The sequence below is a fragment of the Pongo pygmaeus genome, chromosome 19 (assembly GCF_028885625.2).
Source record: "Pongo pygmaeus isolate AG05252 chromosome 19, NHGRI_mPonPyg2-v2.0_pri, whole genome shotgun sequence".
NCBI classification, from domain to species: domain Eukaryota; kingdom Metazoa; phylum Chordata; class Mammalia; order Primates; family Hominidae; genus Pongo; species Pongo pygmaeus.
This window is the reverse complement of record NC_072392.2, coordinates 4,548,146-4,569,254: the sequence shown is the minus strand read 5'-3', so window position 1 is coordinate 4,569,254 and position 21,109 is coordinate 4,548,146.

Below are 21,109 nucleotides of genomic sequence, written 5' to 3'. Positions count from 1 at the left end.
GAAAATTTCTCCTTGGTGCAGACTGGGTTCTATGTCTGTCCCTTACACGGATCACTGTGGTCAGAGGGGTAGAACATGCTGTATGAGTCTGTTCTCACTCTGCTAATAAAGACATACCTGACACTGGTACTTTATAAAGGAAAGAGGTTTAATTGACTCACAGTTTAGCAAGGCTGGGGAGGTCTCAGGAAACTTACAAACATGGCAGAAGGGGAAGCAAGCACCTCCTTCTTCACATGTGGGCATTCCAGCACGGGGGGTGTTGTCAATTCCATTTAAGCCACCAGGCTGGGAAATTAAGGGCAGTATTAGGAAGGAGGAAAGGCAGAATGAATGATGGGGAGGCATCCAACAAATATCCTCTCCAGGGAATCTGTCTAAACTCTGTGGCTCCATACTCACTGCCCATAGCTGAGTAGCACACGCTTGACCTAGTATGTGACAGAGATAGTGAGTTAGTCCTAGTCTTCTGTTTTTATTGTAGTAGTAGACTTTGTAGTCTGCTGCTAAAGGCACATGGCTGCTCAGTTAAGACTGTATTTTCGGCCAAGCACGGTGGCTCACGCCTGTAATCCCAGCACTTTGGGAGGCTGAGGTGGGTGGATTACCTGAGGTCAGGAGTTTGAGACCAGCCTGGCCAACATGGTGAAACCCCATCTCCACTAAAAATACAACGATTAGCTGGGCGTGGTGGCTTACGTCTGTAATCCCAGCACTTTGGGAGGCTGAGGCGGGTGGATCACCTGAGGTCAGGAGTTTGAAACCAGCCTGGCCAACATGGTGAAACCTCATCTCTACTAAAAATACAAAAATTAGCCAGGCGTGGTGGCTCACGTCTGTAATCCCAGTACTTTGGGAGGCCAAGGCAGGTGGATCACCTGAGGTTGGGAGTTTGAGGCCAGCCTGACCAATATGGAGAAACCCCATCTCTATAAAAATACAAAATTAGCTGGGTGTAGTGGCACATGCCTGTAATCCCAGCTACTCCGGAGGCTGAGGCAGGAGAATCGCTTGAACCTGGGAGGCGGAGGTTGCAATCAGCTGAGATCGTGCCACTGCATGCACTCCGGCCTGGGCGACAGAGCGAGACCCCGTGTCAAAACAAAAACAAAAACAAAAAAAATCCCTATTTTTTTCTAACTTCTTTTGTAGCTGTGGCCATGCATTGTCACATAGTTATGGCTTACGGGAAGGAGTGTAAATGATTTGATCAACTTTGTTTCTTTTTTGTGAGAATGCTGCTAGTTGATCTTACCTTACTGCAATGTTGGTTTTAAGGCATAATGCAGATGTTTTCTGTAAGTTCTATGAGATCCCCACAATAAAGTATTTAATGTAATTCATTTATAATTTCAGCTTTTATTTTAGATTTGGGGTACATGGGCAGGTTTGTCATAAGGGTATATTGTGTGATGTTGAGGTTTAGGAACATGATTAATCCTGTTACCCAGGTACTGAGCATAGAACCCAGTAGTTTTTTTTTGTTTTTTGTTTTTTTGAGACAGCGTCTCACTTTGTCACCCAGGCTGGAGTGCAATGGCACGATCTCGGCTCACTGCAACCTTGGCCTCCTGGGTTCAAGCGATTCTCCTGCCTCAGCCTCCCAAGTAGCTGAGATTACAGGTGCATGCCACCACACCTGACTAATTTTGGTATTTTTTAGTAGAGATGGGGTTTCACCATGTTGACTGGGCTGGTCTTGAACTCCTGACCTCAGGTGATCCACCCACCTCAGCCTCCCAAAGTGCTGGGATTACAGGCATGAGCCACTGCACCCGGCCAGAACCCAGTAGTTTTTTCAGCCCTTTCCCCACTCTCTCCGTTCCCCTCTGGAGGCCCCAGTGTCGATTGTTTACATCCTTATGTCCATGTGCGGCCAATGCTTAGCTTCCACTTGTAAGTGAGAACATGCAATATTTGGTTTTCTGTTCCTGTGTTAATTTGCTTAGAATAATGGCCTCCAGCTGTATCCATATTGCTGCAAAGGACATGATTTTGTTCTTTTTTTTTTTTTCTTTTGAGGTGGAGTCTCGCTCTGTCCCCCAAGCTGGAGTGCAATGGCGCGATCTCGGCTCACTGCAAGCTCTGCCTCCCAGGTTCACACCATTCTCCTGCCTCAGCCTCCCGAGCAGCTGGGACTACAGGCACCCGCCGCCACGCCCGGCTTTTTTTTTTTTTTTTTTGTATTTTTAGTAGAGATGGGGTTTCACCGTGTTAGCCAGGATGGTCTCGATCTCCTGACCTCGTGATCCGCCTGGCTCGGCCTCCCAAAGTGCTGGGATTACAGGCGTGAGCCACCGCGCCTGGCAATTTTGTTCTTTTTCAGTGGCTGCAACAATCACCTTTGGTGGTAGACTTTATGGAATGAGCTTCCCTTTCCTCGTCCTGCTGGCTGGAACGTAGGCCAGGAGTTGAGCCTTTTGGACTCTGTGGTGAGGACAACTCTTAGAGATGGTGGAACAACAATATCAGAGGATTCTGGGCTCCTGGACAACCTAGAAGAGCAGGAGTGCGGCTGTGGACCACCTGCCTCCTTACTATTTGTTTATTTATTTATTTATTTTTTGAGACGGAGTCTCGCTCTGTTGCCCAGGCTGGAGTGCAGTGGTGCAACCTTGGCTCACTGCAATCTCTGCCTCCCGGGTTCAAGCAATTCTCCTGCCTCAGCCTCCCAACTAGCTGGGATTGCAGGTGGGTACCACCACACCTAGCTACTTTTTGTATTTTTAGTAGAGACGGGGTTTCACCATGTTGGCCAGGCTGGTCTCAAACTCCTGACCTCAAATGATCCACCTGGCTCTGCCTTCCAAAGTGCTGGAATTACAGGCGTGAAGCACCAGGCCTGGCAGCCTGGTTACTATTTTGTGAGCAAGAAATAAACTTCTATTCTATTTGAGACATTGTTAATTTGGGTCTCCGTTTAAAGCAGTAGAAGTTACCAGAAATTTGTAAACTACCACAAGCTGAATGTCCAGGCCAATTAGATTTGCTTCCTCTTAGGATATAAACTGGGAAAAATGGAAAATTTGCCAGTGGTTTCTGGACTTTAAATTGGTTATGAGAATACTGTGAGATTGAGTCAGTGACGTTTATTTCTATTTTTTTTCTTTTCTTTTTTTTTTTTGAGACGGGAGTCTCACTCCCAGGCTGAAGTGCAGTGGTGTAATCTGGGCTCACTGCAACCTCCACCTCCCGAATTCAAGTGATTCTTCTGCCTCAGCCTCCCGAGTAGCTGGGATTACTGGCGCGCATCACCAAGCCCAGCTAATTTTTTGTATTTTTAGTAGAGATGGGGTTTCATCGTGTTGGTCAGGTTGGTTTCGAACTCCTGACCTCAGGTGATCCATCCACCTCGGTCTCCCAAAGTGTTGTGATTACAGGCGTGAGCCACCTGCTTGGCCTATTTCTTAAATATTTAGCATATTTCAAAAATTTTTTTTGATACAGAATCTTACTCTGTCACGCAGGCTATAGTGCAGCAGTGGTGTGATCTTGGCTCACTGAAACCTCAGCCTCCTGAGTAGTTGGGACTACAGCCATGTGTCACCACGCCTGGCTATTTTTTTGTATTTTTAGTAGAGATGGGGTTTCACCATGTTGGCCAGGCTGGTCTCGAACTTCTGGCCTCCAGTGATCTGCCCATCTCAGCCTTCCAAAGTGCTGGGATTACAGTTGTGAGCCACTGCACCTAGCCAATCAATTCTAAGTCACACGTTTTTGCACATTTTATTGTTCCCAAAATTAGGATATATTGTACAATCCATGGTGTCATATAACATGGTAGGTTTTGCCTACATTTGTGAGAACCCAGTCGTAGCTGTTCATATTGTTATCACTTCAGCTGAGTGGTGAACCCTACTGGTACTACACTTCTTGAGTTGAATTGCTGTTTATAATGTCTTCAAATAACACACAGTACCATTTACATTAGCACTGTCCCAAATTAAATACTTACATATAAATCTAACAAAATACGTATAAGATCTACATGAAGAAAACTACAAAACTCTGATGAAAGACATCGAAGAAGATATAAATAAATGGAGAGAGTCCATGTTCATATATAGGAACACTCAACATTGTCAAGATGTCGGTTCTTTCCAACTTGATCTATATCTTCAACACAATCCTAATCAAAATGTCAGAAAATCATTTCATGGATATTTACAAACTGATTCTAAAGTTTGTTTGGAGGGGCAAAAGACCCAGAATAGCCAACACAATATTGAAAGAGAGCAAAGTTGGAAGATTGACACGACCCCACATCAAGACTTACTATAAAGCTCCAGTAGGGCTGGGCATGGTGGCTCATGCCTGTAATCCCAGTGATTTGGGAGGGCGAAGCGGGAGGATTGCTTGAGGGCAGGAGTTGAAAGTTACAGTGAGCTGTGATCGTGCCACTGCACTCCAACCTGGGTGACAGAGCAAGACCCTGTCTCTAACAAAAACAAACAAAAGGCCAGGTGTGGTGGCTCACACCTGTAATCCTAGCACTTTGGGAGACTGAGGTGGGTGGATCCCTTGAGCCCAAGAGTTCAAGACTAGCCTGGACAACATGGTGAAACCCCATCTCTATTAAAAAAAAAAAATAATAATAATAATAACAACAAAAACCAAAACTGCCGGGCGTGGTGGCTCACGCCTGTAATCCCAGCACTTTGGGAGGCTGAGGCTGGCGGATCACCTGAGGTCAGGAGTTTGAGACCAGCCTCAACATGGAGAAACACCGTCTCTACTAAAAATACAAAATTAGCCGGGCATGGTGATGCATGCCTGTAATCCCAGCTACTTGAGAGGCTGGGGCAGGAGAATTGCTTGAACCTGGGAGGCGGAGGTTGCGGTGAGCTGAGATCTTGCCATTGCACTCCAGCCTGGGCAACAAGAGTGAAAGAAACTCCGTCTCAAGGGAGAAAAAAAAAAAAGTAAAAGGCTACAAGTATATGACTTTCTGGAAAAAAACAGAACTCTGAAGACAGTAAAAAGGTCAGTGGCAGCCAGGGGCTGGCAGGGAGGGGAAGGAGGAATAAACAGAGCACAGAGGATTTTAGGGCAGTGAAACTTCTTTGTATGATACTATAATGGTGCGTCATTATATATTTGTCTAAACCCATGGAACGTGCAACACCAAGAGCGAATCCTAACGTAAACTGTGCTATGGACTTTGGCTGATAATGACGTGTCAATGCAGTTCACTGATTGGAACAAATCTATCACTCTGGTGCCGGATGTTGATATTGGGGGAGGCTGTGCCTGTGTGGAGGGTAGGAGTATAAGAAAACCCTGTACTTTCGGCCAGGCAGAGTGGCTCATGCCTGTAATCCCAGCACTTTGAGAGGCCCAGGCGGGCGGATCACTTCAGGTCAGGAGTTCAAGGCCAGCCTGGGCAACATGGTGAAACCCCATCTCTACTAAAACTACAAAAAAAAAAAAAAAAAAAAAAAAGAAGAAGAAAAGAAAACCCTGTACTTTCTGCTCAATTTTGCTGTGAACCTAAAACTGCTTTTAAAAAATAAAGGCTATTCAGCCGGGTGTGGTGGCTCATGCCTGTAATCCCAGCACTTTTGGAGGCCGGGGCAGATCACTTGAGGTCAGGAGTTTGAGACCAGCCTCAAACTCCTTTGTACTACTACTTTGTAGTAGAGATGGCAAAACCTCATCTCTACTACAAATACAAAAATTAGCCAGGCATGGTGACGTACACCTGTAATCCCAGCTACTCGGGAGGTTGAGGCAGGAGAATCGCTTGAACCCAGGAGGCGGAGGTTGCAGTGAGCCGAGATCACACCACTGCACTCCAGCCTCGGTGACAGAGCAAGGCTGTCTCTAAATAGATAAATAAATAAATAAATAAATGCTATTAAGAAAAAAAAAATCTTCAAAAAGATAACATGCTTTAAAACAGAAATCAAAAGAAAATGATGTATTAAGCATAGAAACAAAGTAGTGGAGCGAAAATTTGTTAGTGAAGACATCAATTTTGTTGACATTATTTGGTAAAACAAGAATGTGTCACTAGCTTAGAAGAAAATCTCGGAGACAGTAGTGGAGCACTTTTTAAAGAAATTCCGCTTCTCCAATAGGAACACTTTTACACTGTTGGTGGGACTGTAAACTAGTTCAACCCTTGTGGAAGTCAGTGTAGCGATTCCTCAGGGATCTAGAACTAGAAATTCCATTCGACCCAGCCATCCCATTACTGGGTATATACCCAAAGGACTATAAATCATGCTGCTATAAAGACACATGCACACGTATGTTTATTGCGGCATTATTCATAATAGCAAAGACTTGGAACCAACCCAAATGTCCAACAATGATAGACTGGATTAAGAAAATGTGGCACATATACACCATGGAATACTATGCAGCCATAAAAAATGATGAGTTCATGTCCTTTGTAGGGACATGGATGAAATTGGAAATCATCATTCTCAGTAAACTATCGCAAGAACAAAAAACCAAACACCGCATATTCTCACTCATAGGTGGGAATTGAACAATGAGAACACATGGACACAGGAAGGGGAACATCACACTTCGGGGACTGTTGTGGGGTGGGGGGAGGGGGGAGGGATAGCATTGGGAGATATACCTAATGCTAGATGACGAGTTAGTGGGTGCAGCGCACCAGCATGGCACATGTATACATATGTAACTTACCTGCACATTGCGCACATGTACCATAGAGCCTAAAGTATAATAATAATAATAATAATAATAATAATAATAATAAGAAAAGAAATTCCGCTTCTCCAATGCCCTCGACAGTACAGGGGACAGTAACATAGACATTGATAGAAAGTGATTCAGAAGAGTCAGACTTTAAAGATGTTTTTGGAGTATTTTAACCATATTATTTTTGTTTTTGTGTATGCACCAGAATTAGATTTTTTAATGGTCTGAAAGAGACTTCAATTAGCATAAAATAAAAATGGAAGTGTTAAGAAAGCATTGTATCATGGTTTGGCTGGGTGCTGTGGCTCACACCTGTAATCCCAGCACTTTGGGAGGCCGAGGCAGATGGATCACTTGAGGTCACGAGTTTGAGACCAGCCTGGCCAACATGGTGAAATGTCATCTCTCCTAAAAATACAAAAATTAGCCGGGTGTGGTGGCACACGCCTATAGTCCCAGCTACTCAGGAGGCTGAGGCAGGAGGATCGCTTGAACCCAGGAGACAGAGGCTGTAGTGAGCCAAGATGATGCCACTGCACTCCAGCCTGGGCGACAGAGCCAGACTCTGTCTCAAAACAAACAAACAAACAAAGCATGATGTATAACACTTGAAGGTATTTAAGTCAGTGAAATGCAGGATCTAGTACCCTCTGTGTAATGTGCCTAGTTGTGGACCCAGTGGATACAGCACTAAACTTGACAGATGAGGTACCTCTTTGTAGTTTATATTATAGTTTGGGGAGACAGGCAGTAAACTAGAAATTAGAGGTTATGCTAAATTATATGAAGGAAATAGGGTGGTGTGGTAGAGAGTGACTGGGAGGCAGCTACTCAAGATTTGCTGGTCAGGGAATCAGAACTACCCTTAGACCTGGGCAGGAGGGGCTCTTACTTGGCTGTCTGCTTAGTTCAGTACTTCTCAAACCGTAACTTCATACAGATTTCCTGAAGATGGTGTTAAAAGCAGATTCTGGGCCGGGCGCGGTGGCTCATGCCTATAATCCCAGCACTTTGGAAGGCCGAGGCGGGCGGATCACCTGAGGTCAGGAGTTTGGGACTAGCCTGGCCAACACGGTGAAACCCCGTCTCTACTAAAAATACAAAAATTAGCCGGGCGTGGTGATGGGCTCCTGTAATCCCAGTTACTTGGGAGGCAGAAGCAGGAGAATCGCTTGAACCCAGGAGGCAGAGGTTGCAGTGAGCCGAGATCGCACCACCACACACTGCAATCCAGCCTGGGCAACAAGAGCAAAAGCTCCATCTCAAAAAAACAAACAAACAAACAAAAAAGCAGATTCTGATATTTAGTAAGTCGTGGGTGGGAAGAGATACTGAGCGTCGCTAACAAGATCCCAGGCAATGCTGCCGCTGCTGTTCCCAGGGCCACACCACGAGTACCAAGATGCAGAGGGCCCTGCGGATCACAAGTACGGCAACATCCCCCGCCATTTTTGGTTTGGAGAAAAGTTTTTGAAAATTCAATAACCGACTGCGCAAATGGGAATTGTGGAAGAGAAATGTGTGAGTCGAAGTGGATGTGAAGCAGAGAGTCTGCAGGTGTGAGGGTGGATGAGTTTTGTCAACCACGCGGAGCCTGGGCGCAGAGCAGCTTCTGCCCTCGCTGCCCCAGCCGCGCTGCGCTAACCCTTAGGCTTGCAGGTAGCGGCCCCGCTCCAGGGAAGGGTTTGGTTGCTTTAACCTCTGGATTGTGACGACGGTCCCAGGGGAGCAGACTAAGGGTGTGAATCGGGGCTGGGGCTTGGGCATGGCTTGTTTTATACATTTAAGTAGTAAGACTTATGACACGTACACCTATATTTGAGCTGTTGTCCTGGGCCCTACAAATATTAGCAAAGGGCCGGCAGAATATGATAATAATAATGGGCCGGGTGCAGTGGCTCACTCCTGTAATCCCAGCACTTTGGGAGGTCGAGGCGGGTGGATCACGAGGTCAGGAGTTCAAGACCAGCATGGCCAATATGGTGAAACCCTATCTCTGCTAAAAATACACAAAAATTAGCCAGGCATGGTGGCACACGCCTGTAGTCCCAACTACTCGGGAGGCTGAGGCAGGAGAATCACTTGAACCCAGGAGGTGGAGGTTGCAGTGAGCCGAGATCACGCCACTGCACTCCAGCCTGAGCGACAGAGTGAGACTCCGTCTCAAAATAAATAGATAAATAAATAAATAAAACGAACAAAATAATGGTTAACCTATATGCCAGACTCTGTGCTAACTCCCATTTTAGATATATATACACATAGGTACACACACACATATATATAATATATATTTAACTCCCATATATGTATGTGTGTGTGTGTATAATTTTTTTTTCTTGAGACAGGGTCTTGCTTTGTTGCCCAGGCTGGAGTACAGCAGTGCCATTAGAGAGCCATGATGGTGCTCCTACAGCCCCCACCTCCCAGACTCCCGAGTAGCTGGGACCACAGGTCCACACCACCATGCGACGCTAAGTTTTTTTCAAATTTTTCGTAGAGACAGAGTCTCCCTATATTTCCCAGGCTGGTCTCAAACTCCTGGGCTCAAGCAATCACCCACCTCGGCCTCCCAAAGTGCTAGAATTACAGGCCTGAGCCACCGTGCCCAGTCAATTTTATTTATTTAAGAAAACACAGGCTGGGCGTGGTGGCTCACACCTGTAATCCCAGCACTTTGGGAGGCTGAGGTGGGCAGATCACCTGAGGTCAGGAGTTTGAGACCAGCCTGACCAACATGGAGAAACCCCGTCTCTACTAAAAATACAAAAAATTAGCCAGGTGTGGTGGCGTGCGTCTGTAATCTCAGCTCCTTGGGAGGCTGAGGTAGGAGAATCACTTGAACCTGGGAGGCAGAGGTTGCAGTGAGCCGAGTTCATGCCATTGCCCCCCAGGTTGGGCAACAAGAGCACAACTCCATCTCAAAACAACAACAACAAAACCAACCTAATTTGGTGTTGTCTGGAGAAGGGATTGTAGAGGAGAGCAATGGAGGGAGGGAGACCAGCGGTGAGGAGGCTATCACAGCAGTTCAGGGGAGAAACGATGGGGGTGTGGACCAGCGGATATGACCACTGGGATCGCTGATGGGTTAAATATAGAGATAGTGGAGGGAAAGAAGGAAGTCAAAGATGGTTTCTAAATTGGGGGCTTGAGCAACCAAATAGATAGTGGTTTTGTTTCCTGAAGTGGGGGAGTTAAAACCATGGAAGTGGGCCACGCTTGGTGGCTCACACCTGTAATCCCAGCACTTTGGGAGGCCAAGGCGGGCGGATCACCTGAGATCAGGAGTTCGAGACCAGCCTCACCAACATGGAAAAACCCCATCTCTACGAAAAACAAAATTAGCCGGGTGTGGTAGCTCACGCCTGTAATCCCAGCACTTTGGGAGGCCAAGGCGGGCGGATCACCTGAGATCAGGAGTTCGAGACCAGCCTCACCAACATGGAGAAACCCCATCTCCAAAAAAACAAAAAACAAAATTAGCCGGGCGTGGAGGCGCATGCCTGTAATCTCAGCTACTCGGGAGGCTGAGGCAGGAGAATCGCTTGAACCCAGGAGTTGGAGGTTGCAGTGAGCCGAGATCGTGCCATTGCACTCCAGCCTGGGCAACAAGAGCGAAACTTTGTCTCAAAAACAAACAAACAAAAAAACCCAAAGAACCATGGAAGTGAAGGTTGTGAATGGAGACCCAGGAATGAGAGTGATGCTTTTCTGAGGACCCATGAATTGCCACTGAGGGTGTTTGGCAACATGACCTGGTGAGGAGTGGAGGTTGAATGCTCTCTGAGCAAGGCAAGGCCAGAGTTATCAGCTCCTGAGAACTAAGATCGATGTGAGGACCAGATGGAGTCATTAGAAGGGAAACCATCTCAGATGGTGAAGATTGTTTGAAATCAGATTTTTACATAGAAACCCTGCAAATATAGCCCTTTGACATTTCTCTCATCTTCCTTCTCCTAGCTCAGACTCCTGGAGATCAGGAGACCAGAACTTGTTCACCCTCCTCTGTGGTGAGCAGACACTGACATGCCAGAAAAAAAAAAAAAAAAAAAAAAAACGCGTTTGGCTGTAATATTTGCAAGACCCAAGAAGGTACTGGGAATAAATTTATTTCCATAGAGGAAGTGGGTGGTGTTTTATGAGAAAGGGGACTCAGTCTCAAAAAAAAAAAAAAAAAAAAAAAACAACAAAAACCCAAATAGTTAGAAATACCCAGGGAGACTGTCAGAAATATAATAGTAGTGGGAAATTGTAATTTAATTCTCTTTGACAAAGTAAGAAAAATATACAAAGGTATAAAGGAACAGAGAATCTCAGTGATAAAGTTGATTGATTAGTTAGCCTCTCATTCAACAAATATTTACTAAATGATATGTGCCAGGCCCTTTGCTGGATACCAGGAAGGTATCAGCCATAAATACATCATCAGTGAACATCCTGAGCCTCCATCCTCTTGGAGCATGTATTCAGGTGATATTTACTTAACTTTGTATCTCATAAATGGATAACCTACCTTTTTCAATGCCAATAAAACATTTACAAATCTTGGTCAAATGTTAGGCCGTGAAGGAGATATGGAATTCCCAAACTTGAAATTGTCCTGGACTCATACTCAGACCATAATGCAATAAACCAGAAATTTCTAAATGTTTAAGTAACAGAAACCAACCTCTTAAAAAATCCCAGAAGAGTTCTAATCAGTGAGAAAATTCAAATTGCAAATACAGATGATTATAAACAGACAATGAGGTGAGGCTTGGTGGCTGATGCCTGTAATCCCAGAATTTTGGGAGGCCAAGGCAGAAGGGTTGCTTGAGGCCAGGAGTTCAAGACCAGCTTGGGCAACATAGTGAGATCCCTGTCTCTCCAAAAAATTTTCATTTAAATTAGCCTGGCATGGTGACACGCACCTGTAGTCCCAGCTACTCGGAAGGCTGAGGCAGGAGTATTGCTTGAGCCTAGGAGGTTGAGGCTGCAGTGAGCCAAGGTCACACTATGGGGCAAAAATCATAATAGATTTTTAAGAGTGTGTTGTTGTTGTTGTTTTTTAAGAGACAGCATCTCACTATGTTGCCCAGGCTGGTCTTGAACTCCTGGCCTCAAGCAATCCTCCTGCCACGGCCTCCCAACATGCTGGGTTTACAGGCATGAGCCACTGTGCCCAGCCATATTATTATTTTATAATGAACTAAGCTTGGTGTTAGGGGCTTCTCATACTTTGTTTTATATAATCCTCACAACTAACCTAGGGTAGCACCCTGCTGCCGAGTAGGCACTCAGTAAGTATCTGTTGAATGAGCGGATGTGGCTCCGAGTTAAAGTTAGTTGCCTGGCCAGGTGTGGTGGCTCGCACCTGAAATCCCAGCACTTTGGGAGGCACAGATGGGGAGGATCCCTTGAGCTAAGGAGTTCAAGACCAGCCTGGGCAACATAGGGAGACCCCTGTCTGTATTTTTTTTTTTAAGAGACAAAAAAAGGCCACCACACCCGACCTTTTTTTTTTTTTTTTTTTTTTAAATAAAGTGACTTGCCTAAGACTACACAGCAGAAGTTAATCAAGCTGGGGTTTATACTCAGGAGGCCTCTGCTTAGTTCTGTGCTTGTAACTGCCATGCTACTCAATCAACGTGGTTGTTGAAACATGCAGACAGGAAGAGCTAATGATTTAAGATGGCTTTAACCAAAACCTTTTTTTTTTTTTTTTGAGACGGAGTTTCTCTCTTGTTGCCCAGGCTAGAGTGCAATGGTGCGAATTCGGTTCACTGCAGCCTCTGCCTCCCGGATTCAAGCGATTCTCCTGCCTCAGTCTCCTGAATAGCTAGGATTATAGGCACCACCATGCCTGGCTAATTTTGTATTTTTAGTGGAGACAGGGTTTCTCCATGTTGGTCAGGCTGGTCTCGAACTCCTGACCTCACGGGATCCTCCCGCCTCGGCCTCCCAAAGTGCTAGGATTACAGGCGTGAGCCACCTCATCTAGCCACCAAAACCATTTTTCTAAGGCTTTTTGCTTACTTACTTGTTACTTCTTTCTCTCTTCCCTGTCTTCTTTCTTTCACACCAGAAAGATGTATATGGAGTACTCACTTTATACCAGGCATTGTTCCACATGCTGGGGATTCAGGTGGGAGAGGTAGGTAATAAACAAGTAAACCAGCCGGGCACGGTGGCTCACGCCTGGAATCCCAGCACTTTGGGAGGCTGAGGTGGGTGGATCACCTTAGCTCAGGAGTTCAAGACCAGCTTGGACAACATGGTGAAACCTTGTCTCTACTAAAAATACAAAAATTAGCCAGGTGCAGTGGCGTGCGCCTGTAGTCTCAGCTGCTCGACCTTGTCTCAAAGAAACAAAACAAACAAAAAAACTGAGTAAGAGGAGATGTGACGACAAGAGGAAGGTGACAGACAGTGGAAATGTGGAATGGTACGTGGACTACAGAGCCTGAGGGGTGAAGGATTGTTGGTGTGAGGGTACCAGAGAAGGGGATGAAAACGTGGATAGTGGCGGGATGCCTGTCATCAGGAGGTTGAAATGGGGCAGTTACTGATCATCACAGGGTCTAGGGTTTGACTGTGGGAGTGCGTGGCTGAGGTGGGGTGGAGGAAAAAATTGTACCAAAGTGCAGAGGACAAGGAACTGAGGGGGGGTGGCAGTGTTGGTTGGATGGCCTCGGTGGATGTCTGAGTCCACACAAATGGAGACGTGATTAATGGTGGAGACGTAAATTTAAGGCAAATGCTTAAGCCTTTGATGAAGCTGGTGGATGTTGGAAGATGATTGCAACAAGGAGGGGTAATGGATGCTACAGTCTGTTGGCATGTGCTTTAAAGACGCTTTGGCACAGAAAGACAAATATCACACTGGTGTGGTGGCTCACGCCTGTAATCCCAGCACTTTGGCAGGTTGAGGCAGGCGGATCATTTGAGGTCAGGAGTTTGAGACCAGCCTGACCAGCATGGTGAAAGCCCATCTCTACTAAAATACAAAAATTAGCTGGGTGTGGTGGCAGGCACCTGTAATCTCAGCTATTCAAGAGGCTGAGGAAGGAGAATTGCTTGAACCCAGGAGGTGGAGGTTGCAGTGAGCCGAAGTCATGCCACTGCACTCCGGGCTGGGCAACAGAGTGAGACTCCCTCTGAAAAAATTAAATTAACAAAAATAGAAAGACAAGCATCACATGTTCTCACTTATTTGTGGGATCTAAAAATCAAAACAATTGAACCCACGGAGATAGGGAGTAGAAGGGTGGTTACCAGAGGCTGGGAAGGGTAGTGTGTGTGTGGGGTGGGGGCAGGGAGGAGAGGGGAGTTGTGGGGGCGGTAGGGATGGTTAATGGGTACAAAAAACAGTTTGAATAACGTCTAGTATTTGATAGCACAACAGTGACTATAGTCAATAATAATTTAATTGTATATTTAAAAATAACTAAAAGAGTATAATTGGATTGTTTGTAACACAAAGGATAAATGCTTAAGGGGGATAAATGCTTTTATGATGTGATTATTACACATTACATTCTTGTACCAAAACATCTCTTGTACCCCATAAATATATATGCCTACTATGAACCCAGAGAAATTAAAAAATAAAAAAATTTAAAACAACAGATGCCTTTGTTTTGTTTTAGAGAGAGGAGAAATGTTTTGGAAGGGACAGCTGCCTCACTGCAGGTATGTGGAGAGTGGGAGAAAAAGGCAATAGCTGCCTCCTTGGAGCGTTGCAAGGGAACGATGTCTTTGGGGGAAGAGACAGGTTCCTATGAGAGCAAGAAGGCAAACAAAACTGGGAGAAGAGCTTGATGATTTAGGGATTTTGTTTTGCGAACATACTTTAGGTTTCCAAGGGTGCAATGAAAGGATTTGGGGCGGGGTAGGGAGGAGAAAGGAGAGTGAACCCAAATGGAGGTGAACGGAGTCCTTTGGTGTAAGTCCAGGTGAAGATGCCTGCCCTGGCCGCTGTGGACTTCTGGGGTGCCTGCAACTAACAGGGAGGTAAAGCATGATGTTCTTTTTGCAGAAGGTGGGAAATAGTTGTAGTTGCAGTCCAGGGCTTAGGGTTGACCTCTTATTTTGCAATATAACAACACAACAACTTATACCATTTATTAAATACTTACCATGCTGAGAACTCTTCTAAGAATTTGCATTTATTAATTATTAATTATTTATTTGCATAATTAAAATGCAAATTATTTATCTGCATTTATTAATTTATTAATTGCCTTTGTCCTCACAAGTTCTGTGGAATAAGTACAATTAATACCCCATTTTACAGGTGAGGAGACAGACACGGAGAGGTTGAGTCACTTATCCAGTGTGTGAAGTTAACTTGGGAGCCTTGATTTAAACTCAGGTGATGTGGACCCCCAAGCCTCAAATTTTATCTTTTTTTTTTTTTTTGAGACGGAGTCTCACTCTGTCTCCCAGGCTGGAGTGCAGTGGCACGATCTCGGCTCACTGAAACCTCCGCCTCCCAGGTTCAAGTGATTCTCCTGCCTCATCAGCCTCATGAGTAGCTGGGATTACAGGTATGCACCACCATGTCCAGCTAATTTTTGTATTTTTAGTAGAGACAGGGTTTCACCATATTGGTCACGGTGGTCTCGAACTCCTGACCTCAGGCGATCCACCCACCTTGGCCTCCCAAAGTGCTGGGATTACAGGCGTAAGCCACCGTGCCCTGCAAACTTTATCATGTTCTATTCCATCTCCCATTATAGTGGTGAAGTGGGCAGTAGTGATCTTACCTGAAGCTCTTGGAGCCCTGTGGGTCTCCCTTAAGTTCCTTCATGTATTTCAAAGAAAGCTTGACAGAGTGTTTCTGATTCTTTGCATGGCCAGTCATCAATGCCTGGTATGAGAGACTGGCTCCAGCTGGGCGAGGCGGCTGGTGCCTATAATCCCGGCACATTGGGAGGCTGAGGCAGGAGGATTGCTTGAGGCCAGGAGTTTGAGACCAGCCTGAGCAACATAGCAAAACCCTGTCTCTACTAAAAATACAAAAAATTAGCTGGGTGTGGTGGTGTGCACCTGTAGTCCCAGCTACTCGAGAGGCTGAGGAGGAGAACTACCTGAGTCCGGGAGGTTGGGGTGGCAGTGAGCCAAGACCGCATCACTGCACTGCAGCCTGGGCAACAGAGTGAGACCCTGTCTCAAAGAGAGAGGGAGAGGCCGGGCGCAGTGGCTCACACCCGTAATCCTTCCACTTTGGGAGGCTGAAGCAGGCAGACCACGTGAGGTCAGGAGTTCGAGACCAGCCTGGACAACATGGTGAAGCCCCATCTCTACTAAAAATACAAAAATTAGCCTGGTGTGGTGGTGTGTGCCTGTAGTCCCAGTTACTTGGGAGGCTGAGGCACAAGAATCTCTTGAACCCGGGAGGTGGATGTGGCAATGAGCTGAGATCCCACCACTGCATTCCAGCCTGTGTGACAGAGCAAGAGTATGTCTCAAAAAAGAAAAAAAAAAAAAAAAAAAAGAGTGAGACAGAGACAGGCTTCTGGGAAGGAAGGGCTTCCATAGCAAACATTTCTTAACTATCCCAGGAAATTGCCTCATTTTCCCAGAAGCAGTATGGCGAAGGGGTTAAAAGTGCATATTCTGGAAACAGATTGCCTGTGTGTGTTCACAGCCTACTTGGTTACGTTGTTTTCACCTCCCTGTGCCTCAGTTTTCTCATCTGTAAAATGGGGGGTAATATAATAACACCTAACTTAAGTTTGTTGTGTGAGGAATACACTGATAAATGCCAAGTGATTAGAACACAGTCTGGCACAGAGTAAGCGCTATGTGAATGTTTGCTACTTGTAATTTCCATGTCAGACCAGTAAAGTTTGGATCTCAGAAGAGTTTCTCCAGAGTCTAATTCTAAATCTGCTTGTGACCACCTAGCTAGTAACCAGATGAGTCCAGGTTCAAACCAGGTTTGTAAATTCATAGTTCATGGTTCACCTGTCAGCAACTGATTGAACAACTAGACAAAAACCAGTAAGGAGACAGAAGAACTCAACAATGTCATAAACAAACAGGATGTAGTAAATACTTATAGATCATTCCACGAAATGACAGGAGAATACCTATTCAAGTACTCACGCAACAGATACCAAGATAGTGCATATATCCCGGGCCATCAAACCAACCCCAACACATTTAAAAAAATTGAAATTGGCCAGGCGCAGTGGCCCGCGCCTGTAATCTCAGCACTTTGGGAGGCCGCGGAGGGTGGATCCCTTGAGGACGGGAGTTCGAGACCAGCCTGGGCAACATGGTGAAACCCTATCTGTACTAAAAATACAAAGTTAGGCCGGGTGTGGTGGCTCAAGCCTGTAATCCCAGCACTTTGGGAGGCCGAGGCGGGCGGATCACGAGGTCAGGAGATCGAGACCATCCTGGCTAACACAGTGAAACCCTGTCTCTACTAAAAGTACAAAAAAAAAAAAATTAGCCAGGTGCGGTGGCGGGCGCTTGTAGTCTCAAAAAAGCAAAAACAAAAACAACAAACAAACAAACAAAAAACAAAACAAAACAAAAAAACCCCACAAAAACACAAAATTAGCCAGACGTGGTGATGCATGCCTGTAATCTCAACTACTAGGGAGGCTGAGGCAGAAGAATCGCTTGAACCCAGGAGGCGGAGGTTGCAGTGAGCCGAGATTGCACCATTGCACTCCAGCCTGGGTGACCAGAGCGAAACTCTCAAAAAAATAAAAGAAAAAAGAAAAGAGATTGAAGTCATACAGAGCCACACTTTTGGGTTCCTAGGGATTCCCAATGCCTCTCAAAACCACACTGTGTCCCCTGAGAAATGCAGGGACCCTCGCCCTCCGTGTGACACTGATTCGGGGGATTCAGGTGCTGTGCTGTGGTGTTTGTGCCCTGCTGACCTTCCAGAGGCTCTATACAGTGACTCTTCCTTCAGCCTCTGCCTGTGGTTCCTCTTGAAGGGCTCAGACACAGTCCATGAGGCTGGGTTGAGACTAGCATCCCAAACAGATCCGTGCTGCCCTTCCCATCTCACCACACTTCTTTTTTTTTTTTTTTTTTTCTCTTGAGATGGAGTCTTGTTCTATTGCCCAGGCTGGAGTACAGTGGTGCGATCTCGGCTCACTGCAACCTCTGCCTCCCGGGTTCAAGCAATTCTCTGCCTCAGCCTCCCAAGTAGCTGGGATTACAGGCGCCTGTTATCACGCCTGGCTAATTTTTGTATTTTTAGTAGAGACAGGGTTTCACCATCTTGGCCGAGCTGATCTTGAACTCCTGACCTTGAGATCCACCCACCTCAGCCTCCCAAAGTGCTGGGATTACAGGCGTGAGCCACCGCACCCAGCGGCTCTTCTCTTCTTTACCTAACTCTTATGTGTTCTTCAGGTCACTGTTTGGATGTCATTTCCTCCTGGTAGCCTTCACTGACAGCCCTGAGGCTGTCTTAAGTGCCTCTGATATACCCCTAAGGGTCTGTAACTCATCATTGCACCAATTACACTGTACTGTTATTTTCTGGTTACTTCTCTGTTTATTCCAGGATTCCCCCTAAGCCAGACACTTTCAGATTTTTTTTAAAAAAAAGTAGAGATGAAGTCTCAATATGTTGCCCAGGCTGGTCTTGAACTCCTGACCTCAAGTGGTCCTACAACGTCAGCCTCCCAAAGTGCTGGGTTTACAGGCCACTGCACCCAGCCTTTCAGATGTTTTGAACATGGTCCACAGTAAGAAATACATTTTACATCAGGATGCAGCACATACACATATAAGCATATATTGTATGTATAAGTAAAACAAATGTTTCACAAAATAGTTATTAATTGTACATGTGATACATATTTTTATCTATTCTATTTCATTAAAAAAGATGCTGCTTGAGGCTCACTAAATTGACTTCATGATCCACACAAAATTGTATAAACCTGCATTTTGGAAATCTTGTCCTGGATTAGGGGTTGGCAGACTTTCTGCAAAGGGCCTGTTCATAAATATTTCAGACTTTGTAGGTCATACAGTGTTTCTGCTGCAATTGAGGCACTCAAACCCTGCCATTTGCATCCTGAAAGTAACCACGGACAATACATAAAGAAATGGTTGTGGCTCTGCTTCAATATAAATTTATAGACACTGTAATTTGAATTTCGAATAATTTTCTTGTGAAACCTTCTTCTTCTTCTCCTTCTCCTTCTCCTTCTCCTTCTTCCTCTTCCTCTTCTTCTTCTCTTTTTTTTTTTTTTTGAGACTGAGTCTGGCTGGAGTCCAGTGGCACAATCTCACTCACCGCAAGTTCTGCCTCCCGGGTTCACACCATTCTCTCGCCTCAGCCTCCCAAGTAGCTGGGACTACAGGCGCCTGCCACCAAGCCTGGCTAATTTTTTGTTTTTGTATCTTTAGTAGAGACGGGGTTTCACCATGTTAGCCAGGATGGTCTCGATCTCCTGACCTCGTGATCCGCCTGCCTTGGCCACCCAAAGTGCTGGGATTACAGGCGTGATGGGATTACAGGCGTGAACCCGGCCATGAAATCTTCTTATTAGCTTACGAGCCATGCAAAAACAAAAAGTGGGCTACATTTGGCTGGAAGCCGTAGTTTACTGATCCCTGCCCTAAACTGTAAGCTTTATGGAGGCAGGGACCATTATGTGTCTTTTTCCCCCGTTGCATCGCTAAGGTTCGGCACAAAGCCTTGTGTATTCAATCAATAGTTGGTAAGTGAATTATTAAAGAGCAATTTGTATATTAAGCATTTTTACTACAAAAGTACTTGTGTTCATGGAAGAAAAATGAGCAGTTCAGTTAAACAAAATGAATAAACAAATCTTTAGTAACCCCACCACTGGGAGATAACCACATCCTTTCCTATTGTTATGTAATAGATGTCAGGAGTTAGGAAAAGCTTATTTTTTGGCCAAAGGAGTGGTGAAAAGTTCTATTTCTCCTCAGTCCACGAGAGACCCAGGCTTCCCCTTTCTGGCTACAGGAGGTGAAGCTGAGAGGAAAGATGAAGAGGGAGGGTTGAAAGCATCGGGGGAAAGCAATCTGATAAGCAGTTAACGAGCTCCTACTGTATGCTGCCATATGCCTGGCCAGGCTAGACCCTGGGGGATAGAGGTAGCACCCATCCCTTCTGGGTTGACCGTTGAAAGGGTGGACAAGAAATTGTGTGATAAAGGTCACCAAAGGGCATACGCAAGGTGCTATGAAGGCTTAATAGGGAGAGGGGTGTCTAACCTCATCTGGGGGTCAGGAAATGCTTTCTTTCCTAAGGAAGTGACATTTAGGCTGCCACCTAGGCTACGAATTAGTTGAGAAAGAACATGGGAAGTTCTGGCCAGGCGCCAGTGGCTCACGCCTGTAATCCCAGCACTTTGGGAGGCTGAGGCGGGTGGATCACCTGAGGTCAAGAGTTCAAGACCAGCCCGGCCAACATGGTGAAACCCCATCTCTACTAAAAATACAAAAATCAGCTGGGCATGGTGGCAGGCGCCTGTAGTCCTAGCTACTTGGGAGGCTGAGGCAGGAGAACCACTTGAACCCGGGAGGCGGAGGTTGCAGTGAGCCAAGATTGTACCACTGCACTCCACCCTGGGCAATAAGAGTGAAACTCCATCTCAAAAACAAAACAAAACAAAAAACACATGGGAAGTTCCACAGTGAGAGAGTGTGTCTTTATTTAGAAGCATCTGGCAGCAGAGTTGACAGGGGAAGGAAATGGCATGAGATCAGCCTGCAGAGGTTGGCAGGGACCACATCAGCAGAACCTTGTCATCTCGATCTAACTACTGGTTGACAGAAACTGAAGAAGATAAATGAACACATTAAAAACACCCTGAGGAAGTAATCAGCCAGCTCCTGAGTGAGGAACATTCTACGGGACAAATGATTCTCTGTCTTGTCAAATCAGTGTCATGAAATAAAAAATAAAAGCCAAGGAGGTATGTTACAAAATGAAAGAGACTTAAGAGTAACATCAACAGGGCCAGGTGCGGTGGCTCACGCCTATAATCCCAGCACTTTGGGATGCCGAGGCAGGCGGGTCACGAGGTCAAGAGATCGAGACCATCCTGGCCGACATGGTGAAACCCTGTCTCTACTAAAAACACAAAAATTAGCTGGGCGTGGTGGCGTGCGCCTGTAGTCTCAGCTACTCGGGAGGCTGAGGCAAGAGAATTGCGTGAACCCGGGAGGCGGAGGTTGCAGTGAGCTGTGATCGCACCACTGCACTCCAGCCTGGGCGACTGAGCAAGACTCCTTCTCAAAAAAAAGAAAAAGAGTAACATCAACAGGACTTAATTGTTCACCTTAATCCCTTGGTTAAGGTGGTATCTGCCAGGTTTCTCCTCTGTCTTTCCCTTTCTATACTCAGTGACTGAAGTCGTTAAGGGCAGCCCACACTGTTGAGAGCTAAGGGAAGTCACTGAAGGGACTGAAGCAAGGGAGAAATGAGGTC